The sequence below is a fragment of the Sturnira hondurensis genome, unplaced genomic scaffold (genome assembly GCF_014824575.4).
Source record: "Sturnira hondurensis isolate 20B ecotype Veracruz unplaced genomic scaffold, ASM1482457v3 Scaffold0023357, whole genome shotgun sequence".
Lineage (NCBI taxonomy): Eukaryota > Metazoa > Chordata > Mammalia > Chiroptera > Phyllostomidae > Sturnira > Sturnira hondurensis.
In genome coordinates this window covers 1608882-1632923 of record NW_028095988.1, presented here as the reverse complement: position 1 = coordinate 1632923, position 24042 = coordinate 1608882, and the positions used below count along the sequence as shown (strand labels likewise).

At 43.2% G+C, this 24042-nt stretch overlaps 1 protein-coding gene across 3 annotated transcripts in view; it reads right to left on the bottom strand.

Moving 5' to 3' along the window:
* The window catches only part of IQSEC1 (IQ motif and Sec7 domain ArfGEF 1), a 452933-nt gene that overhangs the window by 314238 nt on the left and 114653 nt on the right, over nucleotides 1-24042 (bottom strand). The window lies entirely within an intron of this gene.

Below are 24042 nucleotides of genomic sequence, written 5' to 3'. Positions count from 1 at the left end.
CAGGCAAGACAGGACAGGGGTGCAGTAGAAGGGCCCTCGGGATATCTAGGACAACCATTAACTGGTGTGGCCAAGATGGCCATTGTGTTCATTTCACATGCCTCTGCTGCCTAACTCAGTAAAGCCCCAGCCCAGGGAAGCCACTCAATAAATGTGTGTTGATGTGACCCAAATTCACCCATTTTCACTTTAAATCGCTGGGATTGAATTTGCTAATTCAAAAAGATGGATTATGAGGGTCAGGTTAGTTAGCTATAAAGGTTGGCTAGATAGGATTACTAACCCAAAAGCAAAATACAGATCCAAGACAAAACGAAGAATTAAGCTCTGGCTGGTGTGGCTCAGTGGATTGAGTGCTGGCCTGCAAACCAAAGGGTCGCCAGTTTGATTCCCAGTCAGGGCACATGCCTGGGTTGCAGGCCAGGTCTTCAGTAGGGGGCACACAAGAGGCAACCACACACTGATCCTTCTCTTCCTCTCTTTCTCCCTCCATTACCCTAAAAAAATTTTTTTTCAAAACCTAAGAATTAAGACTCTCAACATGCAGCCCACTGTGGCCTCAGACCTTAGCACTTGCAGTTCTAGCCTAAAACACTCAGCCCTCTACCTGGCCTGCTCCACAAATACCTTCAGGAAATTGCTCAAATGTCCTTCCTGACTTCATTATTCTCCATGGTGCATAGGGGTGCATTTATTTGACTTATTTTTTTCTGGTTCCTCCATTAGGAGGTCAGCTGCTGAGAATGGAGACTTCTGCCTGCTCCACCCACTACTGTGCCCTGGTTTCTAGAACCTGCCTGCACACAGTAGTGCGGCAGCGCCTGGGCACTGCGTGAGGTAACACTGGAGACCACAGACAAGAATGTTTCAGGTAGAGATAAGTTGTTCATTCACTGTTTACCGAGCTACCACAATGTGCCTCACACTGACATAGGCTGTAGGTATAACAGTAAATTAGACAAAAACAAACAAAAACCCAATTCTGCTGTTCCTGTGGAACTGGCATTGCGGAGGGCAGCCAGTGAGCACGTTAGAAGGGTCAGTGCTATGGAGAAAAGTGAGCTCAGGGAAATCAAGAGGGCAAAGGAGGGGGCTGGAGGCTAGAGTGGGCCGAGCCATCATGTAGCCAGGACCTGGCTCAGGGAGGGAACCAAATATATCATGAATAAATGACTGAATGAATAAATGAATAAACAGACCAGCCTTTCAATGGCAGTCATCTGAATGGAGTGGGAGTCATGGGAAGATGGGAGAGGAGAGGAGAGGGGAGGGGAGGGGAGAGTAAGGGAGAGGTGGGGGGCCCAGAATGTGTAGGGCCTGGTGGCCCTGTAAGGACCCTTCCTCTCAGTGTGAGGAGCCACAGCTGGGTGTTGAGCAGCGAGGCTGAGCCCAGAACTCTACGAAGGAAATGAAGAGGGTAATGTCTGGGAAGACTTGAGGCTGGGACTGTAGACTGCATAGGCAGGGAAGGCTCCTCTGAGCAGGAGACATCTGAGCTGAGCCCTTGAAGGGACCATGTTTCTAGCTTCTGCAAACTTGATGCTTTAACATCTGCCCTGCATGTGCATGCTGGACATGCCTTCTAAGTCACCTCAACTTGGCCTCCTGCCTCCCTTGTCTCTACCTCTCCCACCCCGAGGAGGAATTCTCCCTGTAAGTATCCACTTTTCAAATACAAACCAGCCAATCCAGTGACCAGTGCCCACCACACCTGCCACCTCCTCTGTTGGACGCTCATACTCCTGAGCACCATCCTCCTGCCCAAACCATGAAGGGTCAGGTACCAGGCAACTCAGGACAGTCACTACACCGCAAAACCCATTAAATTCCTCAAACCAGAAAACCCCAAGACTGCTTCCCCTGCCTCACCTGTTCCCTCTGAGACAGGATAATGAGAAACTAGGAAAATCCCTTGGCAAGTGGAATAGGAAAACTGAGACAGACAGCTGAATGCAACAGCCAAGCAGTTTATGGCCAGGTGCAGATTGTCACCAGGGCTGAAGGCCCAGAATACTTGACAGAGGGCAAAACTGGGACAATGAGAACCATACTCCAGGGTAACCTCTCCTCCCGTGGCCTGTCCTCCCTGGAGACAACATCCAGGGCTCCTTGTATTTCAGCTGCGGGTCCAGAAAAGCAGCAACCCCAGGCGGGCGATGCCAGGGCCAATGGCAATGGCTAAAGACCCCCACCTCCGGCCCTGACACTGACCCTGAAAGGGCCCACCTGGAGAACTGGTGCATGTTCTGCTGAAACCCTCCCCTGAGACCTCCCCTAAGATTCCCACCTGCAAGAAGGAGATAAAAGCCTCAAGACAAAGGGCCCAGCTCAAGCCCTCCCTTCGGGGAGAGCATGTGCCGTTCCCTAGGCCCTCCTGTTGCTTCTTCTGTGCTAAGCCTTTCCTTGTTTCATTGTCCCCAGTTTTAATAAATGCGTCCTTATAGTCACCCGGACTCATATGAAATCTTTCCTACACAGCCAAGAACCCACACACTACAGCTGGCCCCAGCCAGACCCACTCAGCGACAGGTGTCCAGTAACACCTCCTGCAGAAACCCCAATAAAAGCTCTTATCCACAGTTCCCGCCATTCCCTCTGCCTTCTGACCAAGCCTGGTGGCCCTGCATGGTGTGGTGTGCCACCTCCTCTGGGAACTGTGAGCCATAGACTCTCTTTTCAATGGCAGTCATCTCTCAATCGGATGGTCAAATTTTCTGTTAATACATTCTATTTTAAACCAGCCCAACAAGATACTTTGCAGACACTTAAGTGAATGAAAAACAAACGAATGATACAACTTTTTACAATGTCCTCAAAACAAGTTTAATATACATATTAGAATTTCTTTTTGCCATAAAATTTCAGGTCCCTAAGAGTGGAGGCAATATAGGAAATTATACAGATAAGACCGGACCCCTGGGGAGTTCTAAATATCTATCTCCCCCAAATGAACGCTTAGGTAAGGCTTGACCAAGTCCCAGTCTCTGCCTTCACACTGCAGTGGAATTTGGTTGTTTTTTCCAATTAACAGGGAACTTGTAAGTTACAAACTCACCTTTCTAGCAATAACCAAGTTACACCACGTACGTGACAGCCTGTTCCCTGAGTTATTTAATTAGCATCTGCGGATGTTAGCAGGAAAAAATCAGCACAGCATATTTCAAAACAAGTTGCGTCTCCAGGAGGGGGTCGGGGTGGGGACACAAGTGCGGGAGGAAAGAACGAAGCAATGCCCTGGAAGATATTTGCTCCAGACTCATTAGTCAGGAGCATTTATCTTCACACATTAGTTTCCCTGAGAAGTGCCAGCAGGGGACAGTGGGCTGGAGCTGAGCGTGGCTGTCACTCCAGAGAAGGAAGAGTTGAAAATTTCAGGCAGCTGTGGCTCTTGGAGCAGCCTGACCCAAGGGAACCACACAGCAAAGACTGCTATCCTGGTTAGGAGAAGAACCAGCGGCTGTAACAAAGGGCCCCACAGGAGAGTGGCAAATACACGTTTGCATCCCTCTCCCACTCATCTGGAGACAGACAGTCCAGGTCTGGCTGGTCCGCAGGGCTGCTCCAGGAAGCTCTTCTCCCTGACGCCTGGGGAGTTACCCTCATCCACACCAGCTAGGATGGAACTCCAGCCTCAGAGTTCACCTTCCAGGTAGCAGGACAGAGGAAGAAGCACAAAGAAGGTCCTGCTTTTTTCTTCTAGGAAATATTCTAGAAGTTGCACAAAGTGCTTCACTTCCCATGCTAGAGAGAGAACTTGTTCACACACCCGGTATAGCTGCAGAGGAGGCTGGGAAGTCTGTCATCTTGGGCCCTGTTGTAAGTCAAGTGTTCCGTTGCTCTGAGAGAGAGGTAGGCAAGGCTGTTGCCAGCCATCTGGACCTCTCTGCCACACCCCTTTTACTGCTCCCTCCCACCGCCCAACCACTCCTGCCCCGAGTTCATATTTTATGAAAGACAGTACATCAGACAAAACTCATAATTCAAGAGCCAGCTGAAAATCATGGGCCAGTGGGTGTTTTTCATTAGATTTGTTGGCAAATCACTGGTGGGGACTCCATTACTGACTCAGGCTCTCTCCCACTCAAAGCCCACTGTGCACACGCAGCCAGAGGAATCTTGTCCAATAGATGTCGATCACGTCCCTCCCTGCTCAGGATGCCCTGCTATTCAGAACTAAATCCAAAGCCCTTCCTCTGGTGAACTGCACTGGGACTAATAAGGGGGCTCAGAGGCATGCGCTGGCCCAACCAGCTAAGGCCAGAGCTCACAGGAGAAAAGTCTCCTTAGCAGAGTGTTCTGCCATCAGAGCTGACTGCTGTACAGGCCCTGAGCTGCAAGATGTTTAAACGTGGACATAGAAAGCAAATGCACCAGTGGGAGCAGTCCTGGAAACAAGGGGTGCTGGCCCACATCCCCTACCCTTGCCCCCGACCTCCGTGCTGTATGCACCTAAAATTCCAGCTTCCTTCTGCCTTCACACCTCCTCTCCGTTTCCTTTGGTCAAAACCAGGCATCAAGGCCCTCCCTCATGGGGCAAGGGGAAGGCCCAACTCCTGCCTTGTCATTAGGAAATGCAGCTGCACAAGTAAGTAACCCCTACGCAGCTTTGGGATCACACCCATGCACTTCTCTAACCCCTGCCCCCAGGCTGTGTCACAGGACACTATTATCCTATTATGGACCTCTTGGTTGTAATTACCCCAGGTAACACAGGCCAGAGGACCAAAAGTCCCCCCTCTGTCCTTCTGCAGATGTTAGGTAATGTTGAGTGCACGAAGGTAACAAAATTTCTGCCTTTCTACCCTGCAGTATGGCTCACAGCCTTTTCCCTTCAGAAGCATATTTGTTGCTACTGGGAACTCCTGGGATAATTCTCTTCAGTCATTTTCCGTTAGTTATTCTGATCAAGTCCGAGTACTACAACACAATGTGCTTCTCAAATGGGAGGATGCAAAGCCCTAGTTCTGTGCCAGGTAGATGCAAAACAGAGTATCAGATACATCTTTCTAGAAGAACCAAACACTTTAATAAGAATTGTACCTCTTCCCCAGAAACATGTAAGAAAAGACAGAAAAGGGAAGCAGAGGGAGAAGGGAAGGGGAGGGAAGAAGGGCCCCCAAAACAACAGTCTAGCCTCTTAACTTTCACCAGGGTGGGGGATCAAAGGATGGGCAGCCTCTCTGATCCAGGGGGCTCCAGGCTGCCCTCCAAACTCACCAGGTATATTGGATACAATGCTTCTGAGGGCCATAAAGGTGTGGTACCCTCTTTATGTGATGTCCTCTTGATGTGAATCCCATGCAGAGAAGGCCACCACAGTCTCCATCATTCACTAGGCCAATTCCTCTCACCTGGGGGTCCTTCACACCCAGCATGTACTTATTGCATGGCTCTCACCCACAGCTGTCTGTGCCCAGTCTCTGTCCAATCTCCCACACCACACTGTTGGCCTCCCTGGAGTTCAGTATCTTTGAGTTAAGAATTTAAAATGCAGGAAACATAACTTGACCTCCCCAAAGTCTTTGATTGTGGCCCTGCCTTGGCCATGCACAATTTAAATTGGATTTGTCCTGTCCCATTTGCCATGCTGGATCTTGCTGGACAGCCTAAAGCAAAGGTTTCTTAGAGTTTAAGAACTTCCCAGCCAATCCCTACCAGCCCTGCTATGGCCACAGAGAGAGGCTGGGGTCACACCACTAGGCACTCCAGCATGGCCAGAGTTGTCCTTGAAGGGCACAGGGGAGCTCGAAACAGGGAGTCCTAAACACACTGCTCCCAGGGGAGCAGCTGGTTTCCTCTGGGGTTCCACGGCTGCTGCTGCTGCTGGGTGAAGGGGGAGCCCCCAGGGCTACATGGGGGACTGCACTGGGTAGGGGAGTGGCAGGCTTCTTGGCCTCCTGCTCTGACTCCTGGTCCTCAGACCACTGGTTTTCTGCCCTGGTCAATGGTGTTAAGATCCAAGGGGGATGGAAGCTCACTGTAGCTGTATTTCCCTGGGTGTGTAGAGACCTCTGACTGAGCCTCTTGGGTTGCAGAGGGGCTACAGTTGTTGGGGTCAGGGGAAGAGGAGGACTTTCCTGTGAAGGAAAGGTGCTCAGGATTAGGCATGTGGCCATCACATTGTCATACCTCCTGCTTGTTAATAAGTCCTGGACCTAGTCCCACTCAAAGCCCATGGTCATCATCACCTGTCACTTAGGCATCCTTGTTGTCACAAAGTGGCTCACTATAAGGTCTCAGTTCTTCCTCTTGGTCCATGTTTAGCACTGGTTCCCTCAGTATTTCTTTGGAAGTTCCCCTGCTGTTAGGGTTGAAGGTCATCAATATTTTTTCAAGAGATTTACACACTCAAAAGACATGAAAAATGGGACATGGTATTGCCTGCCCAGTGTCTGCTGCTGCAGCTTCCAGAAGTTCTTTTCCATGAAAGGCAAGGTCCCAGTGACCATAGAACACAGACCTCCCAGGCTCCACACATCCACTGTAGGGCCATTGCAGTTTTGGCCCAGGAAGACTTCTGGGGAGGCATAAAGGGGGCTGCCACAGAATGTGTTCAGCTTATGGATAGTAAACTAATTACTGTGGCCAAAGTCTGCAATTGTTATACTACTCATCTGATCATCAAACAGCAGGTTCTCTGGCTTCAGGTCCCTGTGGATGATACCTTTCTGGTGAATGGCAGCTCCTGGAATTTACCTCAGGCTTCATTTTCAGTCTGCTAATGAGGAACAATGTTTCAATCACTTCAAACAACTTTATGATATCAGGGTGACTCAAGGCCTTCAGGTAAAATTTCCTGGAGGCTGGAGGAGCCCTGCTGACTCTAATAATCTTGACAGTCACCTCTGTCCTGGTCAGTATGTGCCAAGATAACTTCATCTTGATGAAGTTTCCCTGGCCAGTGGTGTTCAGGAGTTTGTAATGGCGAATGGGGGCTCCTTGTCAGCAGACAGAGCCACAAGCTGCTGCAACATGATGACAATCTATCTGCTAAGTACAATGACAACACTAACAATGCTAACAATGCTCTCCAACTATACTCACTGCGCTAACTCTACTAACTATACCAACAACACTAACAATAATAAAAATACGACCTAAAATTTTTAGAGAAAAAGAATGAAGAAAATAAAGAAAAAAGTGAGAAAAGAGGAAAGAAAAATTGAGAAAAGAAAAATGAAAAGTGAGAAAATTTTAAAAGTAAATCAAAAAAGGCAAAAATTTTAAAAAATGAAGGAGAAGAAAAGAAAATAATAAGAAAAATGTGAGAAAGAGCAAAGAAGAGTAAATAAAAAAGAAAAATTAAACAAAGTGGAATAAAAAAGGAGAAGCCAAGCTAACTACTTCAAGTCTATCACATCCCCGCATATCAGCTTCCTGAGCTAAAGATAAAAACCTCAGCCCAACAAGAGCCCTACCAGGAGATGTTTGTAATTCCATCACAATGGCACCTTATCAGGTCGGAGCAAGAATCAGAGCAATCACGGCTGGGGATAGACCACAGTGGTCTTCTCACTTTTGTCTCCAAATACTTTTGTTTATATGGGATATTAGAGAATGATATTTACTTTATTAAAAATTAAAATATATAGAACACTTCAGTGGCCTTTTCATTTAAAATTTGAAAATCTGCAATAATTTTTGGCCTTTAACAATCTTAAAAATGTCGCCCTAGCTGCTGTGGCTAAATGGATTGAGCACCAGTCTGTGAACCAAAGGGTTGCCAGTTCAGTTGCCAGGCAGGGCATATGCCTGTGTTGTGGGCCAAGTCCCCATTAGGGGTGAGTGAAAGGCAACCACACACTGATGTTTCTCTCCCTCTCTCCCTCTCTTCCCCTCTGTCTAAAAATAAAATAAATAAAAATTAAAAATAAATAAAGATCTTAAAGTGTCTACACTTAAAATATTAAATTCTTTTCCCTTAAACTCTGATTGCTCTCAAAGTGATGCTACAACTTAATCAATATCATAAAATTATAGAAAAATGTTTTCTGTATAAGACAAAATAAGGTACATTATTAACATCTATAAAGCTGAGAGGAAGGGAGCTTTCATCATGTTTTCACACTAAGATCATGAATAGATTTCTCATCAGAAACCTTAGAGGTTAGAGGGCAGTGGGATGATATAGTCAAAGTATTGGAGGAAAAATGCTGTCAACCAAGAATTCTATTACCGGCAAAACTACCCTTCAAAAGTGAGGGAGAAATGAAGACATTCCTAGATAAACCAAAGGTGGGAGAGTCCTTTACCACTAGACCTACCTGCCAAGTATGAACAGAGTCCTGCAGGTTGCACTGAATGTACATTGGACAGCAGCTCAAAGCCTTAGGAAGAAATAAAGATCACTGACAAAAGTAAATAGACAAATACTTATAAGAGCTAGTACTATTGTAACTTTGGTTTGTAGCTCCATTTTTGTTGTCTACTTGATTTAAGAGACTAATATGGTTTTAAAAAGAGACTAACATTAAAATTATTACTCTATGTTTTTGGATATACAATGCATAAAGATATAATTTTGTGACATCAACAACTAAAAAGAGGTGTGGTCAGAGGTGTGCAGGAGCAGAGTTTTTATCTATTCTTGAGGTTAGGCTGGTATAAATTCACATTAGAGTGTCATAAATATTAGAGTGTTATAACATTACATTTATGTAATCCCATGGCAACCAGAAAGAAAACAGCTATAGAATATACACAAAAGTAAGTGAGAAGGGAATTAAATGTTTCACCATAAAAAAATCAACTAAATGTAAAAGTGACAGTCACACAAGACAAATGTAGGAAATACAAGACAAAAAACTATGAGAAATACAGAAAACAAACAGCAAAATGAAAGACATAAGTCTTTTCTTACAGTAATTATGTTAAATATAAATGAATTAAATTCTCTATTCAAAACACAAATTGGAAGGATGGATAAACACACATGAACCAACTAATTCCTGTCTACAAGAGATTGATTTTAGATGCAAAGACACAAAAACCTGAGCATGAAAGGGTAGAAAAACATAGTCCAGGCTGACAGTCACCAAAAGAGAATGGGGTGATGGTACTAATATCAGACAAAATATACTTTAAGTCAAAAAAGGTTACAAGAGATAAAGAAGGACATGTATATTAATAAGTTCAATACAGCAAGAAGATGATAAACATTCACACACATACTGACAGACCATAAAAATATATGAAGCAAAATCAATAGAACTGAAGGAAACATAGCTCTACAAAATAATATGTGAAGTGTCCAGTGCCCCACTCACAATAATGGACAGAAGAATCAGACAGAATATAAGTGAGAAAAATCAAAGACTTAAGCAACAAAATGAATCACTTAAATCTAACACAAATACACAGGACATCATCAAATAACAGTATACACATTCTTCTCAGGTGGGCTGGGATATTCTCCAGGATGGACCATATGTTAGGCCACAATTTAAATTTCAATAATTTTTAAAAAAGGATATACAAAGCATCTTTTCAGACTGCAATGGGATGAAGTTAGAAATCAAGAACAAAAGGAAAGGTGGAAAATTCACAAATTTGTGAAAACTGAACAACATACTCTTAAAAAATCAATGTGTCAAAGAAGAAATCACAAGGTAAATTAGAAAACACTTAGACATAAAGAAAAGCAAAAACACAACTTATCAAAACTTATGGGAAATAACAAAGCAATGCTAAGAGGAGATTTATAAACCCATTTAAAAAAACAAGAAAGTTCTCAAAAAAACCCTCTTACATTAAAGAAAGAAGATCTTGATTTTTCCCCCTCATACCAGAGAAGATGGCAGCGAGGTAGGTGGGAGTGAAGCCCAGTTCTCCCTGTGCCCAGCTGGCACACCTAGCCGATCTTCTGAGGAGCAGAGTGAACAGCCAGTGGAATCCCAGCTTATATAAAGTTTGGATGCCAAAAATTGTAGAGGACATTGAAAAACAGATGGTGAGAAGATTGCGCTGGGACGATAAGGTCCCCAGGATCTGCCCAGGGTCCTCGGCCACTATGGCCTCCCAGCCTGGCACCTGCCACAGGACACAGAGAGGAGAATTAGTGACCAGCTCCCTCCCTCACCAGAGCAGGGAGGGCAGCCAGGCACCAGCAGGGACCTGGTTGCTAGAAGTTGCTGTGGAGAACAGAAACAAAGTGGGAGACACACATAGAACGTATACTTCCACTGGGACTGTGGCTGCCAGCACCAGAGAAACTGAGGTGTAGGGCAACACCTGGAGAAGGTAGGAGTTGGAATGTATCAGAACCTGACTCAGATGGTCTCCCGACTGGTTGGAAAGTTGGGCTGTGGGAAAAGCTGTGTGCTTGTTAAGAATGGCGAGAAGCTGCTTTGTAAGGAACTCTAGAGCAGCAGCTAGCTCGCCCTGACGGTGATTTGAGCTGAGCGTGACCAGAGACTGACTGAGTGGCTAAGAGGAACTGTGTGCCTGAGCTTGTCCCACACTGCCAGACCAGAGACCAAGTGGCTGAGTGGAACCATGCACCCCAGCTTGTTTCCTGCTGCACGCCCAGAGACTGAGCGGCTAATTGGAGCTGCTTGAGACTGAGTGGCTGATTTCAGCTTGGCAGCTCACAGATGACCTGGGATGGAGGCTGGGCAGCTGGCTCAGACTTGGTTCCCATCCTCTCAAACCCATAGGAAGGGAGAAAAGCTAAGCAGAGCCCTCCCCCTATCTGGTGACATCTAGGAAGACCAGCAAAACGCACTAAACAAGTTTAAGATCAGCAGGAGGCTTATTTTTTTTCTTGTTTCTCTTTTTTCCCCTTTTTTTGTTCCCCAAAGTGAGACAATAAGACATGGAATTACAAAGGGTCCAGAGACAGATCCAAAGGGGGAGCACATGGTTAACCCCCCAAATTGAGAAACTGAGGCAAATGTCACATTTTATTGTTTATGTGTATAATTATTATTTTTCATTATTTTTACCACTTTTATTTTATTACCTTTTTAAAATTTCTCTTATGTTTAGTTTTCCTTGTTTTATTTCTCTGTTTAATTGCATTGTTTGACTGGTGTTCCTTATACTAAGGAAAACTAAACATAAAAGAAATTTTTCCTTATACTCTCTGCATTGTATTTCAATTTTTCTTCTTACACTTCACTCATGTACCAATAACAGGAGTACTTTGATTGGGTACTTTCTATTCTGGTTATCCAAATCATATATTTCTTCTCATATTATTGTTGTTCCAGTACTGTTGTAAACAATTATTGTTCCATACAATTGTACATACTACACAGCAACCCTCCCTGATATTACCTACTTCACTTTATTCCGGGGCATTATTATTGTTGTGATTAACTTTATTCTCTCTCACACTACACCTACTTTCTATCCTTACTCTCACTATATCTCATCACCTAACCCTGCACAAGCATTCTGTTTTCTGGATTCAGCTCACAATCATCCTCCCTGATGTTCTCTCTCTTTCACCTTTTATAAAAAAAAAATGGCCTGCTGGGGGAAATATCACAGTTAACACTATACTTATCCAAAGAATCTCCTATCTCTTCTCTACTTGCTGGTACTTTAAACCCATAAAATACTCTCCCACTGTCAATCCATTTTGCCTACTCCCTGCCACTGATCATAAACAAGAATGGGTGGGAGCTGCGAACATCAGTATATCTGATGAAGGAGAGAAACCACCAAAAAAAAGGAACCACCAAAAGTTAGAAACTCATGTACAACAAGAGAGCCCACACAAACAGAAGAAAAGGCAAACCCAGAGCATCCAGAGAAGGTCAAAGAGACCACAGCAATGAACAGCATAGAATTCCTACCATACAAGTTCACCCTACAAAGACAGCTGGCAAAGAGAAACATCAGGAAGTACAGAAACAAACAAAAAGAGTCACCTACAAAGGGGAGACAATAAAGGACTTGCAACCCAAAGGAATGGAAGACTCCCCACTACAAGGCTAAATGCAATGGAGGTGACCAAACCATCAAATATAGAATTCAAAATAATGGTTATAAAGATGCTCAAGTAACTCACAGAAAACTACAAGCAACTAGGTGAGAACTACAACAATATCAAAAAGGAAATAGAAACCATAAACAAAAAATGGGAAGAAATGAACAATAAAATCTCAGAAATTAAAAAAAAGTACTGCAAAGAATTACAACCAGGCTGGATGAAGCAGAGGATCAAGTCAGCAAGCTGGAGGACAAGGTAGAAAAGAACACCTAGAAAGAGCAAGAAAAAAAATAGATTCAGAAAGAAAGAACAGGTGGTAAGGGAGCCTCAAGACATCATGAAATATAATAATATCTGTATAATAGGGATACTAGAAGGACAAGAAGAAGAGCAAGGGATAGAAAACCTGTTTGAAAAAGTAATGACGGAAAACATCCCTAATCTGATGACAGAAAAAGTCACACAAACCCAGGAAACACAGAGTCTCAGTCAAGAGGACCCCTAAGAGGCCCACTTCAAGACATATCATAATTAAAATGCAAAGATTTAAAGATAAAGAGGGAATCTTAAAGGCAGCGAGGGAGAAACAGGAGGTAACATACAAGTGAGTCCCAATAAGACTACTAGCTGACTTCTCTATGGAAACACTCCAAGCCAAAAGGGAATGGCGAGAAATATTATAAATAATGAAAACCAAGGGCCTGCAACTGAGACTACTCTATCCAGCAAGACTCTCAATAAAAATGGACGGATAAATAAGGAGTTCCCCAGAGAAAAGAAGCCTCAAAGAATACAGCTCCACCAAATCACCTCTGCAAGAGATGCTAAAGGGTCTGCTTTAACAAAGGGAAGAAAAATAGTGAGAAAGACAGAACACAGGTATGAAAACATGGTAATGAATAAATATCTATCAATAGCAACATTAAACATAAATTGATTAAATCCTCAACTTAAAGGCATAGAATAGCTGAAAGGATAAGAAGTCATGACCCAGACGTATGCTGCCTACAAGAGATCCACCTCAGAAAAAAAGACCTACAAAGACTGAAAGTGAAGGGCTGGAAACAAATATTCCAAGCAAATGGACAGGAAAGAAAAGGCAGGGTAGCAATACTCATATCAGACAAAACAGACTTCAAAAAAAGGCCCATAAAGAGAGACCCAAAAGGACACTACATAATACTCAAGGGAAGAATCCATCAATAAGACAGAAACATTGTAAATATATATATGCACCCAACATACAAGCACCCAAATACATAAAGAAAATTTTGGAGGGCTTCAAAAAAGATATGGACACCAACACAATTATAGTAGGGGATTTCAACACCTGACTGTCAAAAGTGGACAGATCTTCCAAACCAAATATCAACAAAGATATTACAAAACTGAACAATGTCCTAGATCAAATAAACTTAACTAATATGCATAGAACCATTCATCCCAAAGAAGGAAAGTACACATTTTTTCAAATTCACATAGAACATTTTCAAAGATAGACCACTTGACAGGACACAAAAGAAGCCTTAATAAATTCAAGAACATTGAAAAATCAAGCATTTTCTCTGGCCACAGGGACTGACACTAGAAACCAACCTCAAAAACACTCAACCTCTTAGAGATTGAATAGTATACTATAAAACAATGAATGGGTTAAGAATGAGATTAGGGAAGAAATAAAAAAATTTCTGGAAACAAATAAAAATGAACTCACAATAACCCCAAACTTATGGGACACAGTGAAGAAAGCCCTGAGAGGGAAGCTCATAGCAATACAAGCCTACCTAAAAAAGATAGAAACATTTCAAATAAACAAACCTAACCCTACAAGAGCTCGAGGAACAACAACAAAGACAACCAGAGCAAGTAGAAGGAAGGAAATAACCAAGAGTAGAGGAGAATTAAATGACATAAAGACAAAAAGCCCAATTCTAAGGATCAATGAATCCAGGAGCTGTTTCTTCAAAAAGATAAACAAAATAGACAAGCCTTTAAGCAGAATCATCAAGGGAAAAAAGAAGACCAAACTAAACACAATCAGAAATGAAAGAGGAGAGATTACAACTGTTACCACAGAAATACAAATGATTGTTAGAAATTACTACAAAGAACTATATGGCAAGAAATTTGAAAACCTAGGTGAAATGGGCAAATTTCTAGAAAAATATAATCTTCCAAAACTCAATGAAGAAGCAGAAAGCCTGAACAGACCAATAACACCTGATGAAACTGAAGAAGTAATAAAAAAACTGCCAACACACGAGAGTCCTGGACCATATGGTTTCACAGGAGAATTTTACAAAGCATTTAAGAAAAGCTAACCCCAATCCTTCACAGACTATTCCAAAAAAATCCAAGAAGAACAAAGACTCCCAAACTTTTTACAAAGCCAGCATCACCGAAATCCCAAAACCAGATAAAGACACAACAGGCCAATACTTCAGGCCAATACTGCTGATGAACATAGATGCTACAATTCTCAATAAAATATTGGCAAACTGCATCCAGCAATATGTTAAAAAGTTCACACACAATGATCAAGTGAGATTCATTCCAGAATGCAAGGATGGTACAATAGTTGCAAATCAATAAATGTAATATATCATATAAACAAAAGAAAAAAGTCATATGATCAATACATGTGAAAAAAGCATTTGATAAGGTACAGACCCATTTATGATAAAAACACTCAGCAAAGTGGGCATAGAGGAAGCATTCTTCAACATAATAAAGGCCATATATGAGAGACCTACAGCCAACATCATACTCAATGGACAAGAACTTAGATCTTTCCCACTAAGATCAGGAACAAGACAAGCTTGTGAACTTTCACCACTTCTTTCAACATAGTATTGGAAATTCTAGCCACAGCAATCAAACAAGAAAAGGAAATAAAAGGCATCCAAATTGGAAAACAGGAAACAAAACTGTCATTGTTTGTAGATGACATGATAGCATACACAGAAAATTCTATAGACTCCACCAAAAAACTGGTTGACCTAATAAATGACATATTTCACATATATAGAACAAACATTTTAAAAAGTTATATAAAAACATAAATGGCCCTGAATAGCTACAGCGATTTTGACAAAGAAGAACAAAGTACAAGGGATCACAATACCTGATATCAAACTGTATTAAAAGTCCACTGTAATAGTAATTTTTAAAAAGCCTGGTACTGGCATAACAACAGACACATAGACCAATGGAACAGAACAGAGAGCCCAGAAATAATTAAGTAATTAAATAATTTAATTAATTAATTAAACCCAATTAATTAATTAATTAATTACAGACAATATTTTACAAAGGAAGTAGGAGCATAAAATAAAACAAAAATAGCCTCTTCAACAAATGATGTTGGGAGAGCTGAACAGGTACATGTAGAAAAATGAAATCTGACCACCAACTTACACCATACACAAAAATAAATTCAAGGTGGATAAAAGACTTAAATATAAGTCATGACACCATAAAAGTCCTTCAGAAGAACATAGGCAGGAAAATCTCAGATATTCCACACAGAAATATTTTTACTGATATGTCCCCTAAAGCAAGGGACATAAAGGAAAGAATAAACAAATGGGACCTCATCAAATTGAAAAGCTTTTGCATGACTAAAGAAAACAGCATTAAAATTAAAAGAGAACCAACTATATGGGAAAACATATTTGCCAATGATACCTCAGACAAGGGTTTGATCTACAAAATATACAAAGAACTCACACAACTCCACACCTGGAAGACAAACAATCCAATTAAAAAATGGGCAAAAGACTTGAACAGACACTTCTCCAAAGGGGATATACAGAGGGTCCAGAGACATATGAAAAGGTACTCAGTATAGATATATTTTTTGGCTTCAACAGCAGGGATTTATTCTCTGACAGTTCTGGGGGCCACAATTCTGAGACAAAGGTGTCAGTGTGGTTGGCTCTCTGAGGCTGCTCTCTTTGGCTTGCTGTGGGTGGAGTTCTCCCTGTGACAGCTCAGGGCCGTCCCTCTGTGTCTAGATCCCTTCTTTTTTAAAAAATATATTTTATTGATTATGCTATTACAGTTATCCCACTTCCCCTCTTCATTCTCCTCCACCCTGTACACCCCCTCCCACCCACATTCTCCCCTTTAGTTCATGTCCATGTGTCTTAAGTTCTTTAGTGTTTACATTTTCCATACGATTCTTGCTACCCACCCAGTCTATTTTCTACCTACCATCTATGCTACTTATTCTCTGTACCTTCTTCCCCCCTCTCCTCCTCCCACTCCCCTGTTGCTAACCCCCCATGTGATCTCCATTTCTGTGGTTCTGTTCCTGTTCTAGTTGTTTCTTAGTTTTGTCTTAGGTATGGTTGTTAATAATTGTGACTTTGCTGTAATATTACTATACATGTTTTTTATCTTCTTTTTCTTAGATAAACCCCTTTAACATTTCATATAATAAGGGCTTGGTGATGATGAACTCGTTGAACTTGACGTTATCTGAGAAGCACTTTATCTGTCCTTCCATTCTAAATGAAAGCTTTGCTGGATAGAGCAATCTTGGATGTAGGTCTTTGGATTTCATGACTTGGAATACTTCTTTCCAGCCCCTTCTTGCCTGTAAGTTCTCTTTTGAGAAATCCTCTGACAGTCTGATGGGAACTCCTTTGTAGATGACTGTCCCCTTATTTCTTGTTGCTTCTAGGATTCTCTCCTTCATTTTGGTCTTGGCTAATGTAATTATGATGTGCCTTGGTGTGTTCCTCCTTGGATCCATTTTCTTTGGGCCTCTCTGAGCTTTCTGGATTTCCTGGAAGTCTATTTCCTTTGCCAGATTGGGGAAGTTCTCCTTTATTATTTGTTCAAATAAGTTTCCCACTTGTTGCTCTTCCTCTTCCCCATCTGGTACCCCTATAATTCAGATGTTGGAATGTTTAAAGATGTCCTGGAGGTTCCTAAGCCTCTCCTCATTTTTTGAATTCTTGTTTCTTCATTCTTTTCTGTTTGGTTGTTTCTTTCTTCCTTCCAGTCCACTCCATTGATCTGAGTCCCAGTTTTCTTCCCACACTATTGGTTCCCTGTGCATTTTCCTTCATTTTACTTAGCATAGCCTTCACTTGTTCATCTAATTTGCGACCAAATTCAACCAATTCTGTAAGCATACTGATCGTCAGTGTTTTGAACTGTGCATCTCATAGGTTGGCCATCTCTTGGTCACTTAGTTGTATTTTTTCTGGAGTTTTGATCTGTTCTTCTGTTTCAGCCATTTGTTTTTGTCTCATCATGCCTGTTACATATGAGGGGCAGGGCCTTAGGTATTCATTCACCAGGGCAGGACAACCCAGTTGCTGTGTTGTGATGGCTGTATCTCGGGGCGGGGTCCAAGAGGGAACAATGGCGCTTGCTCCACTCTCTATCAGAACTCAGTCCTTTCTGCCACTTCCGCCAAGCAAACTGGGCCTCTCTGGTGCTTGTTTCCAGGTGGGTGGGCTTGTGTATGTTCTAGGATCCTGTGGGTCTCTCCAACAAACTTTCCTGTGAGGCTGGGAGTTTCTCTCTGCATGTCAACCCCCACGAGTGTTTTCAATTGGTGTTTTAAGGCTTTATTTCCTAGCACTGGGACTCTGGGTTTCGTGGTCTGTCTCGCTCCCCAGTTATAAGAGTGTGAACGTGGGACCATCTGGTGAGCCACCCACCTTGTGCACAGGGCCTCGCTTCACACTCACCCCCCTTCCTGGATTTGCCTGTTGCCATCACGCGCCCAGGGTCTGCCCGCGGCTGTCTTGTGCTCCCAGGGTGCCTTGCACTCCTGGTGTTATCGCTTCTTGTGCTGAGACGCCCCCTCTGCTCAACCACCCGACTCCACCCCACCTACAGGTCTAGATGAATGTGTCTATTTCAGCTCCTTGGATGTCTGAATTCCACACAGTTCAATTTTCTGTCAGTTATGGTTGTTATTTTGTTTCTAGATTCTTGTTGCTTTATTTTGGTTGTGTGAGGAGGCACAATGTGTCTACCTACTCCTCCATCTTGGCCAGAAGTCTCAGATGCTCAATATCACTAGCTATCAGAGAGATGCAAATTAAAATGCCAATGAGATACCACTTCACACTGGTGAGAATGGCCATCATAATCAAAGCAACAAACAACAAGTGTTGGAGAGCTTGTGGAGAAAAGGGAACCCTAATACACTGCTGGTGGAATTGCACATTGGTGCAACCACTGTGGATAACAGTACAGAATTTCCCCAGGAAACTAAAAATGGAACTGCCTTTTGACCTGGCATTTCACTGCTGGAATTATATCCTAAGAACCGTGAAACACCAATCCAAAAGAACCTGTGCACTCCAATGTTCATAGCAGCACAATTGACAATAACCACATAGTGGAAGCAACCTAAGTGCCCATCAGTAAATGAATGGATCCAAAAACTGTGGTACATTTACACAATGGAATACTATGCAGCAGAAAGAAAGAAGGAGCTACTGCCCTTTGCAACAGCATGGATGGATCTGGAGAGCATTATGCTAAGTGAAATAAGCCAGGGGGTGAAAGACAAACATCATATGATCTCACCTATAAGTGGAACATAATTAACTAAAGAAACAAGCAAGCAAAGTATAACCAGAGACACTGAAACTAACAACAAACTGACAGTAACCAGAGAGGAGGGGAGAGTGAAATAATGTGGAAAAGAAGGGAAAGGTTCATAAATGAACATGTATAAAGGACCCATGAACAAAGCCAAAGGGGGGTAGAATTGAGGGTTGGTGGTGGGGGAGGGTAGAGTGAGGGAAAGTAGTGGAGGGAAAATGGAGACAACTGTATTCAAACATCAATAAAAAACAATTAAAAATGAAATGACATTACTAATTCTATAGAATAAAAAATTATGAAAGAGTGCTATGAATAATTATACTCTAAGAAATGGGGAAATTAGATAAAATGGACAAATTTCTAGAGATACAAAACCTACCAAGACTAACCACAAAGAAACATAAATTTAATAGACTCATAACCAATAAGAAGATTACATCAGTAATCAAAAACCTCTTGATAAAAATAAATAAATAAATAAGCAAGCTCTGCACCTACGGCTTTACTGGTGAATTCTACCAAACATTTAAAGAAGAACTAAAAGCAATCCTCAAATTCTTTCAAATAATGCAGCAGAAAGAATACTTCCTAACTCATTCTATGAGACTGGTATCATTCCAATAACCCCAAATATCTCTGGCCAAGTCACCAGAAGATTTTTCTAAAATATCCAGACAGATGGTTCTTGTCCAGTGACTTCAACCTGGCCTCCATAACATGTTTTTACTTCTTGTCTAAAAACAGGAGCAGTGGTGCCTCCAGAATCAGTCTGGTTGCACATGGACCCCATCTAAGAACCTCAGCCCACAATGGATGAGCCACACAGCAGACTGGACACAGCTGAAAGAAGTATTAGTGAACTGAAAGAGGATCCTGCAGATATTTGTAAAGGATGTGGTACAGACAGCGAAGGAGATAGAAGAGCAAAAGGGAGGCTCTGAAAGACACAAGGCCCACAAAATTTTACACAGAATCCTGGGGGCGGAAGGGAGGATGGAAGAGAGTCGAAACGTAATATTCTCCAAGCTGGGGCTAGCACTTCCTGCTCAAACAAACATGAGTTTGTCTCTGACCCTCCCTCAAGATTCCAAGGAGGTGAGTCTCCACAGACTGTGGTGGAAGGGTAAGGAAGAATAGAAGGAAGTGGGTATTAATTGAATGCTATTACATGTCACACACTATCCCATCTACAGCCTCATTTAATAGGTCATTGGGTATGAGAGGCTGATCTCTTTGCTCCCATTTCCACTGTATCTTATTGGTCATCATGCCCTTCGTGGTTAGTCCCAAAACATGCCTACAGTACGTGTTAATAAAGACTGTTGAATGAGTGTAGCATGAGGCTTGGAGAGTTCAGGGGTCCAATGTGACACAGAGGACAAATCAAGGAGAAAGGATTTGAATTCAGAATGGTGTGACCCCATTCCACAGTGCTAAGAAATATCTGCTCGCTCAGCTCTTAGTCCAGTCACTCCAGACAAGACCATAGGAGAAGATTCCCGTCCCATCTTTCTGATTTGAAGCCAGCTCTCATTCTGTCTTGGAGGAAGAGTTCAGCTGTCTATCTGGCTTAGCAAACAACAGTCCCAGCTTTGTCTGCCACCTTTGGCAATTTTTATACTTCCTTGTGCACAAAATAAATTGTACATTCTCACTTTCGGTTTTGGGCAAAAGGCCAAATTAATTACAAAGGCCATCTTGCCTCGGTGCAGAGTGAGAGGAGATGTTCACCGGAAAAAGGATTAATTTTGACTAATTATTTCACTTACACATCTTGGTTCCAATTGAGACAACATTTGTAAGAGCACAACTTCTCCAGAAGCAGCTCCCATGTACCCCAAGTAGGTAATTCTGGGGTTTTATGGGCTTCTCCCAGCCTGAGCCATTTGATGATACCTTTAGAAAAATGCTGGTCAATATTTTAGAATCTAACACAGGGAAGATGACAAATGGGAAACCATTTCATTCACTGTTTTTCTGAAGGTCAATCAACTCACACGTGTGAAATGAGCAGAGTCGGACATTGGACACAGGCCTGCCTGCAGGGGCCATACATTCAGGCTGCCTGTTAGAATCAAGGAGGACATTTTTTCAAAATTAAGGCCCCTGGGTCCCACCCTGGACCTACAGAGTCAGATATGAAAAGGAGGGTCTGGAAATCTACAGGATCTGGCAGAAGTAAGGCTTGCTTGAGTGTGGTTGGTAGGGTATGTGAATGTCTCGCACAAGATGAACAGCAATTTGAACATTTCACCTAAAAAGTCATATGGGGTGCTTAAGTGTAATATTGTGATATGACAGAATTGTATGCTTATGATTTTGTAATTAAAAAATTTGTAATGAAAAGGGGTGGTTTTTGTGCCAGACTCTGTATAATTTCAACAGAGAAGATTTTGACTTGGAAAGGCTTTGGTGTGCTACATCCCAACTCTGTACTTAAAAGTTGTGTTATTCTAGGGAAGCTATTTAGTTTCTCAGTTTCCCAGAGCCGAGAAAATGGGCTCATAGTAACTCTCCTGAAGGGGTAGGGCTGGTTGTGCAGATGAACTGAGGCCCCAATCCATAATGAAGACACATTAAATGGTACCCATTCCTATTAGTGAATGTGCCTGAGTTCCTTTCAAGGGGTTGATAAAAGCCAGGAAAAAAATTATAACACTTTTACCCTGCAGAAAGTCCTTGCATCTTGAGCACTGTATCAAGCACTCTTTCTGGGCCCTCTTCACACAGGTCCTTCGCTTTTTTCAGATTCCGAACTCTGCAAACCTCTCCTCTTCCCATGGTCCTCCCCTAAATAAACCATTAGACAATTCAAACTTGGGGGCTTCCAGAGCCTCCCTGTGGAAAGCAGACACATACTTCCGGGAGACAAGGAGCAAAGCCCTGTGTTGGCAAAGTGGTCAAAAATGAGTCATTTCATTTGTGGAAAATGAATACAGTATGATATTGCAAATGTTTCACCTGGGGGAAAACAGCGCACACAAACTCTCTAACAGGCTTCTCCTGGCAAAAACAGTCCCTGGGTGTTCTGGGAAACAGCCAGTCAGAAAGGTGGCAGCTGGGATTATTCAGGTCTAGAGAAAAATCCCCTCACCCAGCAGGGATCCAGGTAGGGTGGGTACAGGAGGGTCTCTCAGGGTTCATTTCCATAACATTTAGCAAAGATCTTCAATTCTTGGCATCCATTATACCTTATTTAGTCAGGCTATTGAAATCCAGTCTTTCTGAGTCATCAAATGCAGCCTGTCTGCCCACTATTTTTGGTGAGGTTTTGTTGTAGAAGAGGGGCGTGAAGGGGTTTAGTTTCTCCACTGAGCAGCTGGATGGTCCATTTTTTCTTTCCTTTCCGTTTATGGCCTAAAAATATTTATGGGTCCTGAATCCATGTAAACAAACATTAATTTGTGTTTGTTCTGTGCAAAGCATCATGCCTAGGCCTCCTGACAATCAAGGTGAATTCACTCCCCTAAGGCGTGTTGGTATCTGCTCTGTGCCTAGTTGGCACTGCCCCACCTGTACACAGAGACCCAGGCACCTCATCCTGAGTAACTTTCTCTGCCCCCGGGAAATAAAGACAAGTGCTCAAGTCACTAGGACACAAAGCACAATAAACTTGGATATCAAAAGCAAGCACTAAAAGGCAGAGCGCAAGCAGGAGGAATAGCACCTCAGCTGTAGCCCCTTGAAACTTCAGATGGGTTCTGAGAGAGGCTGTGAGTTTGCTAAGAGGAGAGGGCAGGGAAACAGCACAATCACTCAAGCCATAGGTAGGCTGGGAATCAAAGAATGCCTTTCGAAAGGCCAGTAGCATTGTTTGGAGGGAGTAGCAGGTGCCCAGGGGTCTGGAACGGACTGGGCTGTACCGGGAAGAGGTGCCAGGTAGAGGGATCTCAATGAGCTCCAGCTACAGCAGGATAGACAACAGGGATCCCTGGGGTCAGATGCAGAGGGTCACTGTAAGACTTGAATTGAGAACACTGCCTCTGGTGCACTTGCGAGGGCAGAGATGCTGTGGAGAGCACTTGAGATCTCACGGACACTTCCCTGAAAGGCAGATTTTGCAACTGTCCAGGGGCTGAAGCATGGAGAGTGGGTGTGGGGCCCTCCAGGAGTCAGATCTGAAGGGTGTGCCCCTGTGCCCATGCTCATGAGCACAGGATGAGATGTGTGACCAGGCTTGACACCCATGGAGACAGCACCCTGGGAGTGAAATACAAAGTCCAGCACAGGAGAGAGATGTGGTCAAGCCCTGACAAGAACACCTTAAAGTTCTAGTGATGTTTTTACCACAGTTCCCACCAAAAATCCACACAGGGAAGTGGACTAGAAGTGAAATTCAGCCTTCTTTGTTTTAACTGATACTAGTTTTTTTTCTTTGCCCAGCTCCTCATGCGCATGAATTCTGCTAAAACTATTTGGCCTGAGCAGCAAACATACGTTCATCTTTGCATACCAGCCCCTCAGTGTTCTGAGGCTACACAGGTCCAAGCATACACTGTTCCCCCCACTGACAGGTCTTTCCCACACTTCCCCTTTGAGGAGAATCATTACCTTCTTCAGAGCAGAGTTCCGACACTGCCCCTCCTACCAACACACTTTCCTGACAACCTACCACAGAGAATGCTGAGATGACAGTGTGGGTGAAGGGGTGGGGCATGGCACTCAAGCTCTCTTCAGGGCTGAAATCTTGACATCCCATGAATTCATTCACCCCCCACACATCTCCCAGCACCATTCAAGGGACAGACCTCGATGGAAGACTGTATTTCTACCAAATGTCCTAAAGACTTGCCCCTATCCTGCCCTGCCTGGCTCCAGAAGCTATCTGAGCTAAAAAGCTTCTGATCCTGAATGGGTCACAGCCTAGGAGCCCAGGCCACAACCCACCCCAATAGAAAGGAACAACCACCAAGCTGACAAGAACCTGCCAGAAATCAAAGCACATGGTTGTGTTACTGTCACCATTTAGATAGTTTTTAATAAAAGAAAGGGGGGCAAAGAGAATTAAATATGGAGTTTAATACACTGGGGAGCATGAGCATGTTTGCTTCACCAGGAAGCTACATCACATTCCAGGAGGTCACAGCATGGCTAAGCCAAGGGGATTAACACTCCTCCCTTCCCTGCTCTGGTACCAAATGACCAGGTGAGACCAGGGGAGGACAGGCACAGGTGCAACAACTCAAAATGGCACAGGGGGAGGCACTTGACCGAAGAGGCCATCAGTCCAGCCTGGGAAAAGAAGGAATTGGTGGGAAGATGGACCTATCAAAATCCCATGAAAGCCTAAGAAATTAATTGGTCATGTTGAAAAACCACCTGGTCCATCCCAAACCCAAGCTAATTTAATCCCAGAAGAACAAAGAATCTCTTTCTTTCTCTCTGTCTCTATCTCTCTCTCTCCCTTTCCTTCCCTCCCTCTCCTGGGAACCCACATTTGCCCCATTCATTCACATGTTCTCTTTCCATAGTCATGTGGCCTTAGCATCTGTGTGGACAATGGTCAAGTGAATTCACACGCAGGC